Here is a 15978-nt window from a genome sequence, read left to right as displayed (position 1 = left end):
AAGAGGTTAGATCAGGTAATATTGATATTTTGGTTTAGTGATCTATGATCTAAATTCACTGGATTAAGCAGTCAGATATTTATAAATTCACACACACACACACGCACGCAAATAAACAAATAAGTTCTGGAATTGAAACGAGGAGATCTGGTTTTCTCTCCCAGCTCTAATAAATACCAGCTGTAATCTTGGTGTGGCTTAATCACCAAGTCAGCTTTCCTATGTTAAATAGGGTTAACAATATTTGTGCTGTTGTCTTTCATGGTTAAAATACTTTGTAAACCACAAAATTCTGTATAAATGTGAGTGATTAAATGACCAACACTAACTGCCCCATAGGTGTTATTGTATGTTCTATGAATTATTATGCAATTGTATAAATTAGAATGTATTATTACATGCTTATTCTTGGGACAGTGTTTCAGGTGAGACTTCAGTGTTGCATACTGTGTGTGTGTATGCTTATGGGTGTACATGGGGTGGTGTAGCATTTAGAATTTAGACAACAGGGTGGAATAGGAAATCATGACAGAACCTCCCTGGTGTGAACTGAAAGGAGATTGTAAAACATGCTATAAACCAGACTGATAATTTCCTTTGTTAGTTGTAGGTGTGTGCAGGTAGACAGGGGTAGTGGATGGATCTATGAACTTGGCATGAGAAAAACCTGAGTTCAAAAGCTGTCTCAGACATGAGCTGTGTGATTTTGGTCAGATCACTTAACCCCTCTGAACCTCAGCTTTCTCATCTGTAAAATAGTATTAATAACAACATCTCTCTCATAAGATTGGTATGAAATTCAAATGAAATATATGCAAAACACTTTCCAAACATTAAAAGTGATATATAAAATGCTTATTATTGTTATTATTATCCCATCACCTTTGCTTATTATATCTAAGTTATTCAGTCTCTGCCCTTTTTGTGTTCTCCATCTTGCACAATGCTAAGCACATTCATTTAATAAATGTGTATTTATTAATAAACATAATCTATTATATAATATTAATTATAATAAACTATATTTATAGAATATATAAACATATTCTATTTAATATATTATATATAAATTATAATACATTTATTAGTACATATAATAAATTAACTCAATAAATGAGTTGAATTGAGATAAAAATCTGGAAGAGATTGAGATAAAAATATGTGTGTATAAGGACAGTTCCTCATGTTAAGGAAGATAAACACAACAAAAATCACCACAAAAGGTAACACCTTATTAAACTCCTGGATGCTTTGTCATTTTCTGATATTTAATTCTTGAAATTGAGTTCTAATTGCTCCAAGATATTGTTTCTCTGTTCGGATAGTATATAGTTAGCCCAGAAGTGGTTTATAGTAATTACCCAGTTTCAGTAAAACCTAATGGAGTGAGTGTTCCCGGATCAGGCAGTAGAGTATAAAATTCAATTTGTACCAATGTACCAGAGCCCAGGAAAGTGCAAACTGAAGAATGAATAGGAATTTCAATGGTGTAGAAAAAATTATAAGATACCATAGGATCTTCTTTGAAGAGGTTCCTTCTATGAAGGGACCTTGGAGATGATCTTATTCACATTTCTCATTTTACATACAAGGAAACTGAGGCTGAGAGAAGTTGAGCAACACATCCAAGCTAACCCCAGTAAGAAGCAGATCTGGAATTCAGAGCCATGCCTTTTGTCTCTGAATGCACTGTTTTTTCTCCCTCACCACACTATCACCATGGATACTTTAGAATCAACTTCTGAATTATTATATGCCATATTCTTTTTAAAATTATGACTGTAGGAATAGGTTTTTAACACCAAGAAGGATTCTCTATAGGTGACGAAGACATCTAGATGTTCCCTTTTTGTGAATGACAATGTGGTGCTAGCATCAAGACTTAGAGCTCTTGAGAACTTTTAAAGTTAGATCAGTAATTACTCAAAAAGAGCTATCGATAAAGAAAAAGAAAATGGATGGAGCATTCCTAGTATTCAGACTCTGACATGCAATTAGTTGGATAGATGACTGGTTGGGCTCATTGGTCAGTACATATTTTTTTTTGGACAGACACTTCAACTTGACAGTTAACTGGGCTTAGAATTGAATGAGATGAGGAGAAGAATAGGCTAGATTGTTTTCGGGGAAGTGACACCATTATTTTAATGGCCGCAAGAAACATTTTTAATAAATAAGTTTTTATTGATATCTTTTGTTTCATCATAGTTTTCTGCCCTCTGGCCCTCCCAGAGAGTCATCCCATGTGAAAATAGCACTTTTAAAGAAAATAAATTTTGAAAAGAGGAGAAAATAAGCATCACATATCAATACATTGAGAAAAGTTTGAAAATATGTGTATGTGTTACATTTATGGACCTACCATCACATCTATAAATGGGTGTGGTGGGAGTGTCTTCCTTAGAGCCATGCTTGTTCTTCATAATTTTGTAACATTTGATTTTGATTGTATGTTCTTTCCATTTAAATCATTGTAATTACTGGATATATTGTTTTCTTGCCTCTGCTTACTTCACTCTGTATCAGTTCATGTAGACCTTTCTATGCTTCTTTGTCTTCATCACATTTATCATAGCACACTAATATTTCATCACATCTATTTAACCACAAATTTTTTAGTGATTTAATAATAACAGTTATCATAAGAGCTATCATAGTGCTTAATACATGACACATACTGTACTAAGTGTTCTACAATTATTATTTCATTTGGTCCTCACAACAACCCTGGAAGGTAAATGCTATTTTATCTCCATTTTACAGTTGGGAAAACTACGGTTAACAGAGGGTAAGTTGCCTAACAATAGACAGCTATTAAGTGTTTGAGGCCAGATTAGAATTCACGTCTTCCTGACTCTAGACCTAGAGTTCCATCCACTGTGCCACCCTGCTGCCTCATTTTCCAATGAATGGGTATTTACTTTGTTTCAAATTCTTTGCAATCATAAAATACTTCTATAATTATTTTGGTCCATATGAGGACTTTGTTCTTATCAATGACTTCCTTGGGGTGCAAGGATAGTAAGGGAACCTCTGAGTTAGAGGGTATGGATGTTTAGTTACATTTATTTGCACAATTCCAAGTTGCTTTCCAAAGTGTTTCCACCAACGTGCAGCTCCACCAACAATTTGGCAGTGGCCTATATTCTCACAAACCTTCTAACATTGACCATTCACGTTTTTTCATTTTTGCCAATTTGCAGAATGTGAAGAGAAATCCCAGATGTGAATTTCTCTTATTTTTAGAGATTTTCTCATGTGCTTGTAAATACTTTGCAAGTCTTCTCTCAAAAACTGTTTATTTATATCCTTCAACAACTTTTCTACTGAGGAATGACTTTTGGTCATATACATATCTATGTCTGCATCTATCTATCTGTTAATTAAAAAAAAAGTCTTAGAAACCAAATTATCAGAGAAATTTGATCCAAAGGTATTTTCTCCCATTCAAGTGCTTTCCTTTTTATTTTTATCCTTCTTATTATTTAATCAAAATTAATTTTGCCTATGCATAAGACTTTTAGTTTCATATAGTGAAACATCTATTTGATCTTTTGAAATTGCATCTATACTTTGTTTAGTTAAGAACATTTCTCACCCATAGCTGTTACAGTTATATATTCTGCTTCTCTTCTATTTTTCTCATAGTAAGGCATTAAGGTTATGTCTCCATTTATAATGTACTAAGGCATAAAGTTTTGGTCTAGGTCTCATTTCTACCAAGCTGCTTTCCAGTTTTCCAAGCAGTTTAAAAAAAAATCAAATAAGGATTTTTTTCCTTAGTAATTAATGCTTTTTTAGTTTATTGAATGCAGACTTATTGAGACCCACTGTTTCTGCTCCCCCCCCTTATCTAGTCTATTCTATTGATCTACTTCTATACTTTAAAACCAAATATGAGTCATTTTTATGATTGCTGTCTTATAGTTTGAAGTCTGAAAGCACTAGTTGCCCTTTATTCTTACCTCTTTTTACCATTTTCCTTGATAATATAAATCCTTTGTTTTTCCCAAATAAATTTTATTATTTTACTAAGGTAAATAATATACAAAGGTAAATAAGATACAAAGGATCCTTTTGCTAATTTGATTGGTATAACATTAAAAGTGCAAATTAACTTTGGTAGTATTGTTATTTTTATTATATTGACACAGCTTAACCATGAACACTATTTCTCCATCTATTTTTAAGGAACACAAATTGAACTTTTATAAATATTTGCATGCTTTGGTAGACTGATCCCCCAGATACTTCACACATTTTGTAATTGTTTGGAATAGAATTTCCATTTATATTATTGCTTCTTGGATTTTTAAATTATTATATGGAGATGTAGTTGTTTTTTGAGGGTTTATTTTGTAGTCTACACCTCTGCTAAACCTATTATCTTTCTTAGTGTTTTCTGATTTCCTTGAACTTTCAAAGTAAGCCATCATGTCATCAGCTAATAGGGTTAATTTTATCTCCTCTTTACTTGTATTTATGTTGCCTTTAATTTCTTTCTCTTGTCTTATTGCTTTTGTTATGATTTCTAGGACTCTATAAAATAATAATTGGGGAAGTGGGCATTTTTGCTCCATTCTCATATTTATTGGAAAATATTCTAGTGTATCTCCATTGCATATGATGTTTGCTTTCAGTTTTAGATGCTTTTTATATTTTAAAACATCCTATACCTATAATTTGTAGGGTTTTAAAAATATAAATGAGTACTGTACTTGGTCAAAATACTTTTTCCCTCTGTCTACTGCGATAATCATGTGGTTTGGATGTTTTTGTTTTTAGTTAGTTATTAGTTATATTGGTGCTTTCCAAATGTAGACTTATCTTTACCTCCCTAGTATAAATCCAACTTGATCCTAATGAATTATTTGTTCAGTATATCACTGTAGTCTTTTTAATAGGATTGTTTTTAAATTTTTTGAATTGATATTTGTTAATGATACTGATTTATAATTTTCCTTCTGTATTTTATAATTCCATTGTTTAAGTGTTGCAACTACAGAGGTTTTACAGGGAGAGTTAAGGTCTCACTCAGGTACATTTGACTAGTTACTCACCTCTGATATGACAGGCAGAGTTGGTGGAGATACACTGCAGTCCAATAGAACATATCATGAGGCTGGGCATTTCTGGTACAGAAATGATATGGAGTATTTCAGTAAAAGGGCATGGCAAGGGTACCAGACAGGAAGAAGAGTTGTGTTTAGATAAAATATAGCCTGTCACAAGAAAAGTTAGGACATATTATCTAATCTAAGGAACATTCTGGGTTTTTTTGCTTTTTATTATTCTATAATTATGTTTCTGCCCCTCTGGACCTTCCTAGGAATCTAGATTTGTGCTAAACCTTAGAACTCCTTCCATAGAAGTCACAAGATTGGGTTGAAGTTCTGAAGTAGGTAGAACATATTAATGAAGCATCTACTGCATTCTTCTCACAATACCATGGTTATTTGGATAGATTCCAATGAATGAAGATTATAACATAGCAATATGGTTCAATTTATTCAATATCCACTCACTGAGCCATTCTTGAACTTTTACTATGTGCCAGACACTGTGCTGGGGATTAAAAGACAAAAAAAATGAAACAATCCCTTCCTAAAGGAACCTTACATTCTTTAGGGATTAAATAACATGTACATATATAAGCAAATACAAAGTGGGGCATTTGGGGTGGCCAGGTGGTGCAGTGAGTAAGAGCGCCGGCCCCAGGGTTGGGATAACTTGGGATTGAATCTGGGCTCAGACACTTAGCACCCACCCAGAAACACCTGTCCTTATAACCTTGAGCAAGTTACTTAACACCAATTGTTTAAAAAAAAAAAACAAAGTGGGGCAGTGTGTGTGTGGGGGGGGAGAGATAAAGGGAGAGGGAGGAAGAAGGAAGGAGGAGTGAAGAGAGAAGGAGAGAAAAGGGAAGAGGGAGGAGGATAGATGGGGAGAATTTTGAGTATTTGGAAATCTTACTCGTGGCAGGCACTGTAGTGGGGATTTATTGAATTGTTTTGGAGTGACACCAACATTTTGTAGTTTCAAAGATGGCTTGATTTCACCCAAGTTGTATACCAGGAACTGGGAGAAACTACTTTGTCCTATTTGCAAATTGGGAAATTAGCAGACATTTGGCAAAAGTAAAGAACGCAAAAGCCCAAAGAAGGGGAGATTTAAAACTCAGTCTGATGTACATGAAGCATTTCTTAGCAGAGAAATTTATTAGTAAGTCAAAGCATTCTTAAAAAAAAAAACATTCTAAGAGCCCTAAAACTCCTCCAACATACATCACGGCTCCCTGCCTTAGGTCTCTGTTTTTAGTTTATCATGTTTTCCAGCAAATCTGCCACTAATGAAAATGAGCTCATGGAATATTTTTTTTCCTACTTCACCCATTCTGGAGGTTGTGACCTGATCTTTCCTTTATAGTAACTGAATCAAAGAAGAAAAATAGCCACTCTTCTGCCCCTCTGCAATAAATTTGGTCTTTCTGGAGAAAGTTCTTGGTCAAATAGTTAGACTGCTTTGGTGAAATTATGTATTATTGTTTCATTACTGCCATTTATAAATGCACACAACTGAGTTAGTCTTTCCTTCTGTAGGTCTGAGTTCTAACATAAATTGCAAAAATTTAGTAACTGTTGAGCCCTTCATTCAGTCTCTCAGTGACTGTTCAGTTCCACCAAACTATTGGAAAATATTGGAAAATTTGAGGTAAAATGAAATCAACAAATATCTGTTGTTGGTCTAGCTCAGAGAAATATGTTTAGAAGAGCTCCCTTTGACAGTTTCCAGAGCAAATTCACAAATTGTTTCAAAAACAATGTAGACAACTATGACTGCCTTATTAAAATGCAGCGGGTGGCCACCTTTGTGGTATGATCTTGGGAATATTGGGTAGAACCCTCTGTTCCTCAAAATAGCTTATTGATGCCTGAAATGCCATAATTAGACTTTTTTTTTGTTTTTAGCTTAAGTGCTTGCCTTCTGCTAAAATATCCTGAAGGGATAACAAATTATATTTTCACTCTTTTTATATCTTACTATGAATGAATAATGAATTTAGAGAGATGAAGTAACTCCCTCAAATTTATATCACTAATAAAGCCCCAATGAAGTATTTGGACTAGATGATTTCTGAGTTCTCTTCCAACTCTAGATCTATGATCCCATGGTCCTATGGTCCTAGGAACATTTAACTTCTAATTATATTCCCTTTGCTTTATACCAAGCTGACTTCTACTGATGTTGCTTATACATTCCTTGACAGAGAAGATTCCAAGATTACCATCATCTTCTCCATTATTCTTATGAGGTTGTCTACTGAAGAAATTCCAAAGGTTCCCTCTGTCTTCTAGGATAAAAAAAATTCTCTTTTGAATGTTGAAGTTATTAATAGTCTGACTTCAGTTAGTTTTCTAGGCTGCCCATTAGTGTCCTCATCTGTAAAATGACTATATGATCCCTAAGGTTCCTTCCTTCTCTAAATCCTATGAAATCGTGATAATGAAAATTAGATAATGTTCCATTAATGTTTTAGATGTTAGATCTATATAAATAGAAGGCATTACTATGATCTTGATCTGTAACCCAAAGTTATTGTTCTGGATAGTAAGTAGAATATAGATCAAAACAAAAGCAAAATAAATTATCTCAGTATTAAAAAATGCAAAAGATAATTGATTTTGTATTTTAGTGTAAGTGGAACTGCATTTGATGATCTAGGTGGTACCATGGTACAGTGTAGAGAATGCTAGTTCTAAAGTCCAAGGACCTGAACTTAAATTTCACTTTGGATGTTTACTACCTGTATAAACTTGGGCAAGTCACTTAAACTCACAGGGCCTCAGTTTCCTCATCTGTAGAATAAGGGTGTCAGGAAGACCTCTGAGGTCCTTTCCTATATATCTATACTCCTGTGATGATGTTGATAATGGATCTTGTTACATTTCTACCAAACCAATTAAGGAATTTTGTGGTAAAACATAATTGCTTTCATTTCGTTAATTTCCTCCAATCTGTCTTGAGGAAATTATCTACCAAAACATTTCTAGATAGATGAATTCCCTGAGGCAAACTTATGGAAAATCATGGATGGGTACTGTACTCAACTAACTGGCATGGGTGACTTGAAATCTGTATCATTGAATATTATATATACATATATATATATATATGAATATTATATATATATATACCCACATTGTTCAGATCATGGATTGATGTGAGCATTGATTTGACTTTTCCTACAATGGAAAGAACACTAAATATAGTATCAGAGAAAATGGACCTTTTTCTGGTTCTGCAATGTTGAGAAAGTTTTTGCATATCCATTTGCTTCAGTGGGTCTTCATGTAATTATCTGTCCTTTCATTGCCAATGAGGTAGGTCTTTCCCATGCACATCTGTTCAGTGACACGTACTGGCTGGGAGAAAGTGGGCAAGCCATTTACTATTTCAGTGCACCAGACAACTCTTTAACACTATTTATGTTTCAGGCGAGCTGTCAATCTGTGTTAGTAAAGGGAGTTTCTTCATCTAGGACTTCTCTATGCCAATGAAATAACAGATCCAGTCCCTAGTCGTTATTCCCTTGAAGATTAGTGGATGGCTCCCTAGAAGAACTCTATTCCTGAGACAAACATAGTTGCCTTCCATATAACTTCACTGAAAATTTGCCTTTCTCCTTTACAGAGGTTAGTTTTCTTTTGAGGAGGCACTTTCCAGCCCCTCAGTGAAAATTTGTTACCCACCGATAGAGCAGTTTCTATCCATAGCCTTTTAAAAAAAATGGTAGCTATCCCCTCTTTCTGTGCTATGCTTTCCTACCTTTGTGACTACTTATTTTTTAATAAGTTAAACTTTTTAAGTCCCAGTTGTCCCTTGTTATTTTTATTTTGTAAGCAGATAGGTGGTGCAGTGATAGAGTAATGGAGCTGGAGTCAGGAAGATTCATATTCTGAATTAAAAATCTGACCTCAGACACTTACTAGCTGAGTGACCCTGGGCAAGTCACTTAATTCGTTTGCTTCAGTTTGCTCCTCTATAAAGTGACCTGGAGAAAGAAATGGCAAATTGCTTTAGTACCTTTGCCAATAAAGTCCCAAATGGGGTTCATGAAGAGTTGGACATGACTGAAAAATGATTCAACAACAGCAATCTTTTTATTTTGACTCAAGGGAAGACTTCCTAAGGCTTCTGGGTGGTCATTAGCTATTTGAAGAAAAAACTTGTCTTTGTCATTGAATTAATTTCCTAATTGAAAGCAAGTCTTTTCTATCCTTAAGGTTTATAAAACATTTATATTAGTACTCCATTTTCCCATACAAATGAATGCTAATAATTTCCTACAGGGTTTATAGAGGCCAAGATTGCCCACTGCCCTTTATTTATAAAAAGGAAGACTAATATTTTACATGAGTAAGATGAAAAACCAGGTGTACCTTTTCTTTTTTCATGACTTTTCTCATGAAGACTTAAATGATTAACTACTTAAAAATGTCTCCTAAGCACAGGAAATGGAACTATGGTCTCATTTTCAGAATATTTTCTCTATATGCAAAACACTAAATAATTAACTGAATAATTAATAATTAAATGGCTGGATTGCCTAAACAAAAGCCAAGGCAATGGAGTAATTGGAAAAATGGCTCAGGTGGATGGGCATGGAGTAAAGAATGAATAGGAAAATGATAACCTGAAAGTCCTTTAATCAGATCTGAGAGAAGTACAAGTTTATCTAATCTCGCTTCCTCATTTCATTTTCTTTTAATAGAGTTTAGTTGTTAGACTGGGTGTCTATATCTCACCCTGAATGGAAGTGGGTCTAACCTATTGTTAACTGACATGATAGTTTTAGTGTGTTCAGTTTCTGATCTGAGTCTGCCCACTCTATCTCAGGCATTCTGGTGACTTTACCTTACCTCCCCTCTCAAAGCTTATCATTATTGGTGCCTAATTAGTTTGGATCCTGAATTGGTTTAGTGTACAGAACTCTTGAACTCAAGCAACCCACTAATCTCAGTCTCTTTCACAGCAGGAATTACTAAAAATATGCCACCATATTCAGAATCAACTTCCTTATTTTAATTTAAGTGGAAGCTAAGGCCTAGATAATCTAGATCTTATCTAAGCTAGCAGCTAAGAGGAATAGGTGAGAGAAGGGCTCAAGTCTCCTGAATTTTAATCCATTGATCTTTTCACCACACTATTCCCAATTATCAATCGACATTTATCCATTGCTTAATATGTTCTAAGCACTATACTAAGCATTGGGAATACAATCAAAGGCAAAAATAATTTCTATCCTTAAGGAGCTTACATTCTAGTGGAGGAGATAAATAAAGTAAATAAATAGGTAAATGCAATATACATGTGGAGTAAGTGGAAGGCAGCTGTAGAAGGGGAAGCATCTAGCACCTGGGATGAGGTGGAGAGAGACTAAGAAAGACCTCCTGAAGAAAATAGCATTGGAACTGAGTCCTGAAGGAAGCTAGGGATTCCAAGAGGCCAAGGTCAGGATGGAATGAATTCCAGGCATGGAGTCAGTGCAAAGGCACAGAGGTAGGACATGAAATGTTGTGCTCAAGGAGTAGCAAGTAGGCCAAGAACATATTAAGACTCATGCCAAAATGCAAATTGAGTAAATATTTCAGATGTCTTTAAGGCTATGTGGAGGACCTTGTTTTTATTAATCCTGGTGCTGAGATTGCTGTCCTATGCAAAGTGCCTATTGATCTCATATGCTCACCAATCAATTGAAAATTGATAAAGAATACAGCTGATCATTTCACCAAATGTGAAATAAAGTTTATGAGTGGTTGGTACAAATAACCTAGCAGAATATAGATCATTTAATAGATGAGTTACACAGACTTTAATGAAAAGTTACCAAATACTATGGTGGCACAGAGAATAAATGAGGTGTTTAGCATCATGGTTCAGCAATAGGGCTGTACTGGGTTAAAGGACCAGGGTTCAAATTCTGACTTTGCTACTCACTCCCTCAGGTAAGTCACTTTAGCTTACTGAGTTGAGTCTATAAAAAGAAAGAGTAGGGCCAGCTGACCTCTAGGGTTTGTTCTAGCTCTAAATCTATGACCTCAAATGTTAACAAAAACAGGTAAAGGTTTTGTAGCCCTTTAAGGTTTACAAAGTACTCTCCTCCTATCAATCAACCCATTGAGGTGGGTACTAAAAGTAGTATTATCCCTACTTTTTAGATAAAGAAATTAAGTTTCAGTAAAGTTGTGACGTCCTTTGCATCAGAGAAAATATTCAAATCTAGATCTTTCCTCGCTCCATGTTCAGCACTCTTTCTCTCCTCTCCTATGCTGCTACTTCTATGACAGGGGTTCTTAACCTTTGTTACATCACTGATTCCTTTGGCAGTCTTGTGAAGCCTATGAATGCTTTCCTGGAACAATAATTTTAAGTGCATAAAATAAAAATAGTTAGGATGATAAAAACAGAAAGCAACAACATTGACCAAGTACTTTTTTTTTTCTTTTTTTTTGGAGGAGGGGAGGTAGGTCCATTGGGGTTAAGTCACTTGCCCAAGGGCACACAGTTAGTTTTGTGTTAAAGTGTCTGAGGCCAGATTTGAACTCAGGTCTTCCTGACTCCAGGGCTGTGTAGCAGCAAGCACCCCAAGCGTCCCCAGGGTTTGCTGCCAACACAGGTTCTTGGATCTGCTTTGATAGAGGAAAGCAACTCAAAATGGGTTAACAAGCTTACTTTAATCAGTCAAATATGCATCGTTTACCTAGTTCAGGGGAAAAAGGTCAGCACCCCGAACTTCAGAATATACAGACAGAATTATCAATACAGAGAAACAGATCAAGTAGACAGTTTTCCAAATTGTCCAACCATTACATCCATACCAAATCAACATCTGGGTTTCAAAGCCAGGGGGCCCTGGACAACAGCTTCCCAGAGTTTCATCTGATCAAATCACAGAACACTTCTCAAAGTGAGCCCCAAAACAAAGCTACCCCATCAGGGCTTATGTAGCCTTCTCTTGGCTCAGAGAATGTAACAACCTTCTGGACCCACTGGCCAATCAAAAAGTATCTACTGAAAAACAAGCCTCCCACCCCAGGCTCCAGGTGTACTTTAGCCTAGGGGCAGGGAAGATCTTTAAATTTGCATTTCCGTTACAGGCTGGTGCTCTATTCACTGTGCCACCTAGCCACCCTGACCAAGTTCTTAGATCCCATGTTAAGATTCCCTGATCTCTGACAATTCATGTTTAACAAAATACATATGTGCCTTAAGAGAAGTCTTTCCATAACTTTTTCAACTGTAAAAAAAGCACAATGGATGAATGGTTCTAATTTGTTTTCTTATTTTATATGCAAAGTATTCCACCAGTTCAATCTTAGAGCAACAATGCACTTGTACTTGTGTTCTCTCTTTACTGCTCACTCACTGGGCTGACCTGGTTGACCCATATACCTGTCTCCTCTGAATTAGTTTTGCTACACAGAGTCATTCAGGATGGAATGACAATTTGTACAACTTGAAACAACATGACTAAATGTTTTCTTCTCTGACTTTCGCAGTATCTTTGGTGTGGGTAGGTAGATGAGGCAAGAAAATTTTAGGATATTAATATTAATAACTCATCTTACATTTCTAATACTCAAAAACTTTACAGAATATATAAGGTTATAAGCATTTCTGGTCTCCAAGAAGGGATCTCCTGGAAGACCATTGCAGAGGCAGTTTATCAGCACAATAATTTATACTTTTGCTGGGTGGTCAGGCTACAGGTGCTCCTTGCTGTGAATTTTGATGAGGTGCTAAGACTGCCAGAACTCATTTTCAGCTCAATGTAGATGTTATTGCCATATTGCTACCTAACCAAATTAGGTCCTATGTGATTGAACAAAATTGTCTTAGGTTTATTTATTCTTGTCCATCTGCCCTGCTGGTGGGATGCAGGTGTGAAAAAAAATCTTATCTGAGTTCTTTTAATGGAGAACACAATTAGTCCATGGAAATTATAGGATTAAATCATTATCTATTTTGCTTGGTGCTGTTTCTGTCTCTGGAGATCCTTATTATGTTAGCGGATAAGAGTCTCCTTCAACTTATAGTGTGATGTCACTGATCTTTAGGTAAAAAGGAAATAATCCATTATATCTTGTTCTTTTCTAAGCTGATTGCAGAACAAGGTCAAGGAAATGAACTAATGTAGATACATTAGAAGCTGGATGCTTGTTGACTGTTTTACATTTACATTTTACATTGATTGTACTTTATGAAACAGCACAGACTTTAAAAATTTAATTTTAATTTTTTCTCTTTAGTTGCTGGTTTAAATTAATAAGTTAAATTTAACAAAAATTACTAATTCCATCTACTTGGAATGCATTATTTCAGGCACTGCAGATTCAAACTCTCCCAGATGTTTCTTAGAACAGGGGTGGAGAACTGGGGCCTTGAGGCCACATAGTTCTTAGATTCCATATTAAGATTCCCTGATCTCTGACAATTCATGGGACTATGGGATAAAAGAGTATGAGATACTTTGCAAAGGGAAGTATGTTTAAAGTTGGTAGGGATTTGAGGAGGAAAAGGATAATGTTTTCCTGAGGATACAGACTTCAGAAAAGGCTTCTGGGAGGAGGTAGCACTTTAATTGGACTTTGGAGGAAGGAAATGATATAGGCAGATGGGAATGAAGGGTGGGAAAAGGAATGGAGTTCATTTCAGTCATGGTTTGAGTAAATGTATGAGAGTGGAAAGAATAAACACTAGAAACAAAATATTTTCCATTTTGACTAAGATATAGTTCTTATGAAGGCAAGTATTCCAAAATAAGACAGGTCAGAGCCAAACTGTTGAAGGCCTTGAATACCAAGATCAGAAGTTTATATTTTATTTAAATAGGCCATGGTGAGTTTTGAGGTGTCTCCTATGTAGTAGGTGCTCAATAAATGCTAAATTGAATTGAATGATCAATTCTATGCATGAGAAAGATTACTTTGGCAGTGTTTTGAGTGATAGATTACAAATGGCTAGATTGAAGACAATAAGAGTAGTTAAGAGAGTACTATAATAGCCTCAGGCAAGAAAATGTGAGGGCATTGGAAATGGACAGAAGCAGCCAAAGGGAAAATCAGTTGGTCTTGTTAGTTGATTGGATATGTGGGATGGAGGAGAAGAAAGAGCCAAAGATGTCCCTGAGGTTATGTGCCTGGGGATTTGGGAGGCTGGTTGTGCCATCATTGGAAATAGAGAAGATAGGGGGAAGAGAAGAATTTTTTTGGGAAATGATTCGGGGTTCATATTTGGACATGTTGAGTTTGAGGTGCTGGTAAAATAGGAAGGTGTATAGTTCTATGAGGCAGTTAGAGATTGTTGGTTTGGAGGTCTACACAAAAGTTAGGCTACACACACATATACAAACATATATGTATAGATAACATACATATATATGTGTGCTTAAACATACACACACATACAAACATATATCATCTACAAAGAAATAATAATGGAAGCCTTGGGTTTAGGTAAGAACATAAAGGGAGAAAAGTTAGAGAAAGAAAAGAATCATGTTCTGAACTTAGGCAATAAACTATTTGGAACTGAAGAGGCTTTAAAAAAATCAGTCAATAGCAACAGCAGATGCTATTGAAAGGATGCCTTTGAATTTCATCTTGGGTAGAATAATGCACGTGAAACATTGACATGTAATGCTAGCTGTAGTTTGGCTGAATTGGAGGGGTAGCTGTGGAATGGGATGAGCAACATTAAGCAAGAGACATAAATTTTATGCCTTCTTTGTACCCCTTGAAATGTAGAAATGAAAATTAATGATGATCAGTGTTAATTGGTTGTACCCTGGGTCTCTCCTGTCAGAGACAAAAGAACCTGATATACCAATTCATGGGAGACAGCATAGAACAGATTAGAGAATCAACCTCAGAGTCAATAAGACCTGGGTTCAAGTCTGACACATACTGGCTGTGTGGGCATTTTATCTCTTAGTGCCCTAGAAAATTATTTTTCTCATATATAAAATAAGGAGATTGGATGAAATCTTACGTCCCTTCTAGTTCTAAATTTATTGTGCTGTGAACTTCCTATAACTAAGCTGCAGATTAGTTGTCGGTATGCATTGTTAGAGTTTCCTCACTTACCAGTTTTCTGGAACAATGCAGACACAGGTGAAAAACACTCACTTCTGCAAACAACAACAATTCCAACAACCCACACGATTTTTTTTTTTAAGTGATCGGGGTTAAGTAACTTGCTCAAGGTTACATGCCAGTTATTTCTGGGTGTGGTGCTGAGTATCTGAGCCCAGGATTCGATCTCCAGGTCATCCCAACACTGGAGTCAGTGCTCTTACTTGCTGAGCCACCTGGCCACCCCTAAGCAATTGGGGTTAAGTAACTTGCTCAAGGTTACATGGCCAGGTGTTTCTGGGTGGGTCCTAAGTGTCTGAGCCCGGGATTCGATCTCCCGGTCATCCCGACACTGGAGCCGGTGCTCTTACTCGTTGTGCTACCTGGCCGCCCCTCACACAAATATTTTAAGGATTCACCAAGTTATCATACAAATAGTGCTTGAATTTTGAAAGAGGATGTCTGGAGAAAATTAATTTAATTCAAAGAAATGAATCTCTAATGGCCGAATGCCAGTTACCATTGTACATATTGACGGGATATTTCTGGGTAGGGAGGCCTTCTTTGTACTCCTTGAAATGTAGAAATGAACATTAATGATGATCAATGCCAATTGGTTTTCCTCAAACCAAATCTTGCACATAGTTTGCGAAAATTATTATCTTGATAAAAATGATTTTAGAGCTGTTAAATTTTCATTGGCCCTAACTATGTTGACCATGCCAATCTTGTCTTCTTCCCACATATCTCATGCTATAGGAAATAAAGTACCTGCCAGTTACAAACACATTTAGCATTCTTCCCTATCCCACCCCTACCAAATTACACATATAACCATGAACAA

The 15978-nt window shown here is 35.8% G+C and overlaps 1 protein-coding gene across 2 annotated transcripts in view; it reads left to right on the top strand.

Annotated features, from left to right (window-relative positions):
• Positions 1-474: 474 nt before the first annotated feature.
• Positions 475-15978, top strand: part of LOC138165724 (heat shock protein HSP 90-beta-like) — an 88217-nt gene continuing 72713 nt past the window's right edge. For both annotated transcript variants that reach the window (XM_069094002.1, XM_069094003.1), the window contains exon 1: positions 475-482. The gene's annotated coding sequence lies outside the window, so the exon portion shown is untranslated. The remainder of the gene's footprint in view (positions 483-15978) is intronic.

The sequence above is a fragment of the Petaurus breviceps genome, unplaced genomic scaffold, assembly GCF_028583685.1.
Source record: "Petaurus breviceps papuanus isolate PSGF00001 unplaced genomic scaffold, PetGlider_PUasm1.0 214, whole genome shotgun sequence".
NCBI classification, from domain to species: domain Eukaryota; kingdom Metazoa; phylum Chordata; class Mammalia; order Diprotodontia; family Petauridae; genus Petaurus; species Petaurus breviceps.
This window is presented reverse-complemented; position numbering and strand designations above follow the sequence as displayed.